At 39.1% G+C, this 9,149-nt stretch overlaps 1 non-coding gene across 1 annotated transcript; it reads right to left on the reverse strand.

Moving 5' to 3' along the window:
* Positions 1–8,565: 8,565 nt before the first annotated feature.
* LOC142519978 (small nucleolar RNA R71) lies at positions 8,566–8,671 on the reverse strand. The gene has a single exon (XR_012813860.1). It is a non-coding gene; the product is annotated as a small nucleolar RNA R71 (small nucleolar RNA).
* Between the last annotated feature and the right edge of the window lie 478 nt (positions 8,672–9,149).

The raw sequence follows: 9,149 nt of genomic DNA on the forward strand, positions 1-9,149 counted from the left end.
AGATCCCGTTGAGAAGTAAAATAGTTCAACATGTTGAACGGCTTATAAAGGAGTTTATAAGCGTAAATAAAAATAGAAGTATGACTTCTATAAGGAGAATGTAACTTTTAATTTGAGGAAGTGTTCCTAAATTAAAAGTTGGCCAAACGAGTAATGTATTTGAAAATTGTGATTTTCATATACATTATTGTGGACTAAATTAAATTAATTCAAGTGTTGAATTAATTAAACACTAGTGGACCTAGTAGAGTCCAAATAATTAAATTAATTCAAGTGTTGGGTTAATTAAACAACATTGGGCCTTGTAGAGCCCAATTAGAAATAATTATTAAACTAGTGGGCTTAGTAAAATCAAGTAATGGTTAAATGGTCTCAAATGTGTTTGAGACATTTAAATAAAGTCAATGGGATTTGTAAATATTAGAAGCCCACTTAAAATGCATGCTTGGAAGGTGAAGGGTTGGAGACAACTTTTTGAGTCAAAAAGGCATGCATGCTTTTGGGACACACTTTAACTTTTCCACAACCAAGAAAAATGTCTCTCCATCTTTCTTACTCCACCATGGCCGAAATTTCCTTGAGTATTATTCCCTCATTTTTTGCTTCTTCAATAGTTGAGGATAGCACACACTTCTCTTTGAAAAATCTTCTTATTTTTCTAGTGCAAAGTAAGAAGGGTTCTAGTTAGCAAGTGGTGGGCCTAATTTTGAAGGAAAGGAGGAAGCTTGTAGATCAACTCATCCCTTCAAGAGCTTAGTTGTATATCAACTAAGTTGGAGCCCTCATCAATCTCAAGAGATTGATAGGTAACAATTTCTCAACACCCTATGAATGTCATAGTTGTGTTTTTGTATATGTTACATGCTAGTACAAGATGTGTTCAAATATAAAATTTTCGGTTTTCATGCCCTTAAAATTTTGAACTTCCGTTGCGCATTTGAACACCTTAATCGGTCCTCTTTCAAGTGGTATCAAGAGCTAAGGGTATTAGTTTGTGTAGCATATACATAATATTATATTGAGGTCGATTTCTAACCGCATGAGAAGAATTTTTGCAACAAAATCAAGCCCGGCTTTTGGGGATTTTTGGACAGCAAGTTGCTGCCCGAGGCTGCCCGAAAAGGGCAACAAGGGCAGCCCGAGGGGCTGCCAGAACAGCCCCTATCTTTTAAATAAAAAAATTTTTTTTTGCATGTTGGCCGGAATCCGGCGACGGAGCTCCGGCGACGGCGATGACGACTAGGGTTTTCAAAAGGTATTTTGAAATATCAAAGTGTCATGAGCCTTGAGTTGTTGGGCCATTGGATGGCTAACATATTTGTGAAATTTAAATGGGCCAAAATGTTTTTGGTGAAAAATGATTTTTTGGGCCCTTAAGTTTAAATTTACAAAAGTTGCAAATATTTTCTCATGAAATAAATAATTGAAGTTGGGCTTTAATTATTTATAGTAAATTGTGATTTGCAAGAAATTCGGTTATAAATAAATTAATTAGAAAGTAGACAAAGATGTTTGTATACTTTGTTAATTTAGTTTATAATCGTGGCGGTTAGTGATTGGATCAAGATATATAATATTGGATCAATTAATTATTGTGATAATTAATTGATGGTGTATGATATGTGATATTATGCATGAAGGATGATCAAAAGCCCAAGCCCAATTTGCTAGGTGTATGCTAGGATATTTTGTGTTGAATGATTGTAATAATTATCAATTTATAAAGTGGGCTTGGTTTATGGCCCGTTCCCACCCTCATGATATGTATCCCTATTTGCCATGAATATTTATTTGTAAATATTAGTATAGTGGATGATCAAGATTGGAAGATGGTGGCCATGATGATTATGAAGATCGAAGACATGTAAAATATTGGAAGCTAATGTAATAGTTGCATTTGCATCTCATGTATTTCCCTAGGATTGGACCTAGGCCCGTGTTTAGCTCACACGGGCCATTAGTTTTGGGGCGATTGATCATCCTTGTTTTGTTTACTGTTTATAATATATGCATGATATGTTATAAATAATGAGTATGTGCGTTATTATTATGATAATAACAAAGTTGCATGAATCCGGCAAACATACGATCAAACATGGCGATTTTTAAATAAAATTAATGATGAGACCTTTCAAAATTAAAAAAGCCTCATTTTGAATAAGATTCAAAATTAATATCAAGCCCGAAAAGGGGAATTATAAATTTGTTTATAATTTCCTTGTCTTCCATCGACAATGGGTGCATGATGGAAGCTACCCGTGCTCGGGGCTCGGCTCATATAATTGTGGGGCCCTGGGTGCCGGAAAGCTGTGACATCCATTGACATGGTGATGTGAACTACGTGGAACTCCCATGATTTCGGCTCATATTATTGAGGGAACTCATGGCGACCGTACATTAAGGTTCAACATCGATGGGTGAGGCTTGACACGTAAAGATGAACGACGTCATATTATTGGGTCCTAATCAAACGTGAGACAAAAGTTTACGTAGAGGGTTGCATGGAGATGCAATTGGAAACTACCTTTTAGGAATTGTGATTGGCTGATATTATTCGGGATCATAATTCGCTAATTGGACCTTGCGTACCTACTGAGGAAAGGAGTTTCCCGTTTTCACTAGAGGTAGTGAAAGATGTCAAAACAGTGGGAGTAAAAAATTTATGAAGTAAAAGTCCATACTTCATATCTTACTAAATATTTTAAAATAGTCATTAAAATTTATCTTATTTACTTTTCAATACTTTTTGACAACGTCTTCGATTCGCAATTCACTACCTGTAATACTCGACAAACACATATTAACCGGACCTAATTACCTCAATTGGCTAAGAAACCTGAAAATCGTCTAGAATTCGGAAAGGATAGCGTATACACTTACTAAGTCACCCCTTGTTGAGGCTCCGACTGACTGCACTCCTGAGGAATTGCAGACTTACAAGGAATGGTGTGACCATGACTTGAAAGCCAAGTGTTATATGCAGGCTTCTATGAAAGATGAGAAGTCGGTTCTTTATGTGGGCTCTTCATCTGGTACGAAGACTGGTCCACCTGTGAAGGGAAAGAAGTGTTCTTTCCAATGTCCCAAGAAGAACGTGCCCTTGAAGAGGCAAGCTCCGAATCCCATTGTGGCAGCCACACCAGTAAAGGCTGACAAGAATGCTGATATTTGTCATCACTGCAAAAGGCCTGGACATCGGAGGCGTAACTGTAGAGAATATCTTGCCCAGAAGAGTTCTGGAAATGGTATGTTCTATATTGAAGTAAACATTTCAATTAACTCTACTTCTTGGGTATTGGATACCGGCTGTGGTTCACATCTCTGTAATGATTTACAGATGATGAGAAGAAGTAGGAGACTTAGAGAAGCTGAGACCTTCTTTAGGTTGGTCAATGGAGCAAGAGTTGCTGCCAAGGCCGTGGGAGATGTTTACTTATTGTTGAACAATGATTTTAAGTTGAGATGTTTTGTTTGTACCTGATTTGGTGAAAAACATTGTTTCCATTTCTATGGTTGATAAAAGATGGATATTCTTGTTTATTTAGCAAATGTGTTTGCAACATTTGCAAGAATGAATGTTTAATTGGTACTTGAGAACTTGAAAACGATCTCTATAACTTAAAATTGAAAGATATTCCACTAAACAATGTCCAAGCAATAACAACAACAAATAAGCGAAAGCAAGATACTCTAAATTCGGCACAATTGTGGCATGCTCGATTAGGACATATTTCCCTAAGAAGGATGAACAAGCTAGTGTGAATAGGCATGTTTGATATGTCTGATATTAATGCTCTCACGACTTGTGAATCCTGTCTAAAAGGAAAGATGACCAAAATTCCCTTTAAGGGCCATGTGGAGCGAGCCAAAGGGTTATTGGATTTGATCCATACCAATGCGTGCGGTCCGCTTTGCATCACCACTAAGCATGGACATGCCTATTTCATCATCCTTTTGGGGATATGCGCTTGAAACAGCGGCACTGTTGTTGAACAATGTCCATTCAAAGGCAGTTGATAAGACACCATATGAGATATGGATGGGTAAGCCACCCAAATATTCTTATCTTAGAATATGGGGTTGCCCTGCTTATGTGAAGCAGGTAGTGGGAGATAAATTGGAAAGTCGATCCATTTTATGTTACTTTGTGGGATATCCAAAGAATTCGGTTGGATACTACTTCTATCATCCCCAAGAAACAAAAGTGTTTGTTTCTAGGAATGCAACCTTTTTGGAAAAGGAATTTCTATTGGATAGAAAATGGGAGATGATAGAACTCGAAGAGGTTCGAGAGACACCCACAATTATAGAACCCACACCCGAAGAGCCAAGAGAGGAGATACAAGCTCCTAGAAGATCCGAGAGAGTCTCGAGACCACCTACGAGGTATGGTCTGCTTCTTGAAGAGGGCCATGATGAGCCTAACCATGGATGTGATCCAAGGACCTTCAAGGAAGCGTTATCTGATGCCGATTCATCCAAGTGGCTTGAAGCAATGGAATCTGAGATGAATTCCATGCATTCAAACCAAGTGTGGAATCTCGTGGATCCACCTGAGGGAATTGTTCCCATAGGGTGTAAATGGATTTACAAGAGGAAACTTGGGGCGGATGGGAAGGTATTGACCTTCAAGGCGCGATTGGTGGCAAAAGGATATACTCAAAGACAAGGAGTTGACTTTGAGGAAACCTTTTCTCCAGTTGCAATGTTCAAGTCCATAAGGATATTGTTAGCCATAGCTGCATGGTATGACTATGAGATATGGTAGATGGATATCAAGACAGCCTTTCTTAATGGGGATATTAAGGAAGAGATTTACATGTCTCAACCTGAAGGGTTTACATCTATCGAAAGTGAGCATATGGTATGCAAACTTCAAAGATCTATTTATGGTCTAAAGCAGGCATCTAGGAGTTGGAACCTTAGATTCGATAGTACAATCAAAGAGTTTGGTTTTACTAAGAATCCTGAGGAACCCTGTGTGTATAAGAAGGTCAGTGGGAGTGCTGTGACATTCCTGGTATTGTATGTTGATGACATTCTACTCATTGGGAATGATGTAGGAATGTTGCAATCAACTAAGATATGGTTAACGAGCAAGTTCTCGATGCAGGACTTGGGTGAAACATCTTTTGTATTGGGAATACATATCTATAGAGATAGATCAAGAAGATTGCTTGGTCTCACCCAGTCCACATACATTGATACCATCATGAAGAGGTTCTCGATGGATGAGTCCAAGATAGGACATCTACCAATGTGTCATGGCGTGTCCCTATCCAAGTATATGTCTCCCAAGACTGATGCAGAGATAGTGGCGATGACACGCATTCCGTATGCATCTGCGATTGGTAGCATCATGTATGGGATGATATCTACACGTCCTGACGTGGATTTCGCACTAAGTGTAGTGAATAGATATCAATCGAACCCCGGTCTTCCACATTGGAAAGCTGTGAAAGACATCCTCAAGTATTTGAGAAGGACCAATAAATTGTTCTTGGTCTATGGGGGTAGAGAACTGAAATTGGAAGGCTATACCGACTCTAGCTTTCAAAGCGATATCGATGACTCGAAGTCAACCTCTGGATTCATATTCATGCTCAATGGTGCTGCTGTCTCTTGGAAGAGTTTCAAGCAAGAAAGTACAGCGGATTCCACCACTGAGGCAGAATATATTGCTGCATCAGCTGCAGCAAAGGAGGCTGTTTGGATAAGGAATTTCGTCCAAGAGTTGGGCGTCATTCCTAATGGAGTTGCTCCTGTCCCGGTGTTTTGTGACAACACGGGAGCCATTGCTCAAGCAAAGGAGCCGAGGTCTCATCAGAAGTCCAAACACGTATTGAGAAAGTACCACATCCTCCGTGAGATCGTGGAAAGAGGAGACGTCACGATTGACAAAGTCGGCTCCGCAGATAATGTTGCTGATCCGCTAACTAAGCCTTTACCTGGACCATTATTTGAGAAGCATCGCGTATCGATGGGTTTGAAGCATATGGGTAGTTGGCTCTAGTGCAAGTGGGAGATTGTTAGAGTAGGTGCCCGTCGAGCCAAGTGTTGGCCGAGTGTTCACAATGAAACTCTATGTATAAACAATCTTTATTTTAATAATATTTGAATTTTTTATTTTGGCACTTCTTTATCAGTATACCCATGCTAGTTGCATAGATAAAGTCCTTGAATATACAAATAGTAGAAAGAATATGAGATGTTCATACGATGAGTATCATGAAACCCATATTTGGAATACTGTATATTCTAAACAGTTCCTAGTCGATTCAGCCGCCGGTAAGAAGAATATAGGCCGCTCGAGTTCGAGACTAGTATCTGCGATGTGAGTACCATGTTTCATTGGTAGGGGACATTGTGATGTCCGAGCATGCAGATAGGTGCTTCTTGTAGAGTGCACTGAACAACCCTCCATAAAGGACTTTCCAAGTGGTTCTCACTTATCGAGTGGAAACGTCCTAGTTTATGGTTGTACACCATTAGTCCTTATGACCCGGGACAACATTGAGACTCTATGTGCTAGAATTACACTTTGACTTGTTTACCGACTCTCATGGGGTCATCAGGTGGCAAGGTTGGGTGTTCTGTTGAAACATATAGGAGTCGATACATTGTAGTCGGGGATTCACCGCTTACCGTCGGGTATGGTTATCTTATGTGTTCTCATGTATGTGTAGTATGAAATTTTTGATCAGAGTATGGTGGTAATTATGAAAGGGGTTTCATAGATTACACCATCGATGCAACTAAGACATGACACATAGTATCGATTCATTGACAATTCTCGATATACCAATGGTTGTCGAATCGGTCGGGATATATGAGTTGAAGGGACCGTACTGTACGCTAACCATAATTGAATGGTTTTGGCAGGCACTATCATTTGATACCTAGGGAATCATGTAAGCGATGCTGCTAGGCGTTTAACATGATTGGTTGGGTACTATCAGAATTGAGTCCTGACGTTCTTGTTATCAAGGAGTTGATAAGTAAGAATGGAGCAATTGGGTTATGCTCGTATAAGGACATGTTTAGTCCGAATCACATGGAGATGTGAACTCACGGCTAGTTGTATCAATGAACCATTAAGGGTCACACAAGTGCTAACTTTCTAGATCCCGTTGAGATGTAAAATAGTTCAATGTGTTGAACGGCTTATAAAGGAGTTTATAAGCGTAAATAAAAATAGAAGTATGACTTCTATAAGGAGAATGTAACTTTTAATTTGAGGAAGTGTTCCTAAATTAAAAGTTGGCCAAACGAGTAATGTATTTGAAAATTGTGATTTTCATATACATTATTGTGGACTAAATTAAATTAATTCAAGTGTTGAATTAATTAAATACTAGTGGACATAGTAGAGTCCAAATAATTAAATTAATTCAAGTGTTGGGTTAATTAAACAACATTGGGCCTTGTAGAGCCCAATTAGAAATAATTATTAAACTAGTGGGCTTGAGTAAAATCAAGTAATGGTTAAATGGTCTCAAATGTATTTGAGACATTTAAATAAAGTCAATGGGATTTGTAAATGTTACAAGCCCACTTAAAATGCATGCTTGGAAGGTGAAGGGTTGTAGACAACTTTTTGAGTCAAAAAGGCATGCATGCTTTAGGGACACACTTTAACTTTTCCACAACCAAGAAAAATGTCTCCCCTTCTCTCCTACTCCACCATGGCCGAAATTTCCTTGAGTATTATTCCCTCATTTTTTGCTTCTTCAATAGTTGAGGATAGCACACACTTCTCTTTGAAAAATTTTCTTATTTTTCTAATGCAAAGTAAGAAGGGTTCTAGTAAGCAAGTGGTGGTCCTAATTTTGAAAGAAAGGAGGAAGCTTGTAGATCAACTCATCCCTTCAAGAGCTTAGTTGTATATCAACTAAGTTGGAGCCATCATCAATCTCAAGAGATTGATATGTAACGATTTCTCAACACTCTGTGAATGTCATAGTTGTGTTTTTGTATATGTTACATGCTAGTACAAGAGGTGTTCAAATTTTTCTTATAAAATATTCGGTTTTCATGCCCTTAAAATTTTGAACTTCCGTTGCGCATTTGAACACCCTAAAACTGATCCTCTTTCATTGACGTGGAGCTTGAGTAGTTTGACCCTGAAATTGAAAAAACTTTCCGCAGAAGAAGACAGCAGCAGAGACTTAAGGAACTGATGGAGAGGCACGAGCACGAGCATGAGGAGGAACACCTGAAGATAGACACGTTGAGGTGCCACGCCACATACCGATGCTAGAGTATGCCCAGCCTTCTTTGGATGGTGCACGCCCCAGCATTGTGAGGCATATTGTGCGGGCAAACCATTTTGAAATCAAGCCATCTATAATTTAGATTATCCAGAATACGGTCCAGTTGAAATTTGCGGTACTTTTAAATTTAATGGAGTTTCTGATAATGCTGTTAGATTGCATTTATTTCCTTTTTCCTTACGTGACAAAGCTAAAGCCTGGTTAAATTGCTTGCCTGTAGGTTCTATCACCACATGGGAGGACATGGCGAAAGAATTTCTCATTAAATACTTTCCTCCATCTGAGACCATGAAGCTGTGGGCAGACATCACCATATTTGCTCAATTCGAGTAGGAGTCTTTATATGAGACATGGGAGTGCTTCAAAGATTTATTACGCAGATGCCCACATCACGAACTGCCACTTGCGTTAGTGGTTCAAACATTTTATTATGGCTTGCTTACTCCTAATCGCACTATGATAGATGTTGCTGCCTGTGAAAACCTATTGAGAAAAACTTCTGAGGAAGGATATGATTTATCGGAGGAGATGGCTGCTAGCAGCTATCATCCTCAATCTGAAAGGAAAACCAACGGAGAAGCGCAGGAGTCCACCAGGTAACTGACCTTTCTGCTATTACTGCGCAACTTGATGTCTTGAACAGGAAATTGGACGGCTTGAATATGGGTGGCACGGCTATGCGTCTTCAAGAGATATTTTGTGATAAGTGTGGAGGTAAACACTTTGCGAAGGACTGTCAAGATGACAATCCCTTCTATGTGCAAAATGAGGCACCAGTAAATCAAGTGGGAGTACAAAACCATCCAAGAAATGATCCGTATTTATACACATATAATTCTGGATGGAGGCAACATCCCAACTTCTCATGGGGTGGTC

Source organism: Primulina tabacum, chromosome 11 (assembly GCF_025594145.1).
Source record: "Primulina tabacum isolate GXHZ01 chromosome 11, ASM2559414v2, whole genome shotgun sequence".
In the NCBI taxonomy this organism is placed as follows: domain Eukaryota; kingdom Viridiplantae; phylum Streptophyta; class Magnoliopsida; order Lamiales; family Gesneriaceae; genus Primulina; species Primulina tabacum.